Raw genomic sequence first — 360 nt, forward strand, 5'->3', positions numbered from 1 at the left:
AAATTATTATATTTAAGATGACAGTAATGAAAATTTCATTAACATACACATGATTCTTTCATGTTTTTAATAATATGTAACCTCATTAAACATTTATCTTCGTGGTTCAACTTATCCTTCGAGAATGCTCCACATGTCCACTTGCATCCTTGTAATTAATATAATCTTTTTCATGTTTACGAGATATATCAAGAATTTATAAGTACTCAATTAAAAATTAAGCCAGATGAACATGCAACGTAAATGCTTTTAAAGCATTTGTCATTAGTTCATCTATAATTGTGTGAAGATTTATAATAATTTCAAGAAAAAGTGTCACAACTAGCCTCGCTCTACCCTACATCGAGACTCCGTACTAGA

This window comes from Trachymyrmex cornetzi, unplaced genomic scaffold (genome assembly GCF_001594075.2).
Source record: "Trachymyrmex cornetzi isolate Tcor2-1 unplaced genomic scaffold, Tcor1.1 scaffold536, whole genome shotgun sequence".
In the NCBI taxonomy this organism is placed as follows: Eukaryota; Metazoa; Arthropoda; class Insecta; order Hymenoptera; family Formicidae; genus Trachymyrmex; species Trachymyrmex cornetzi.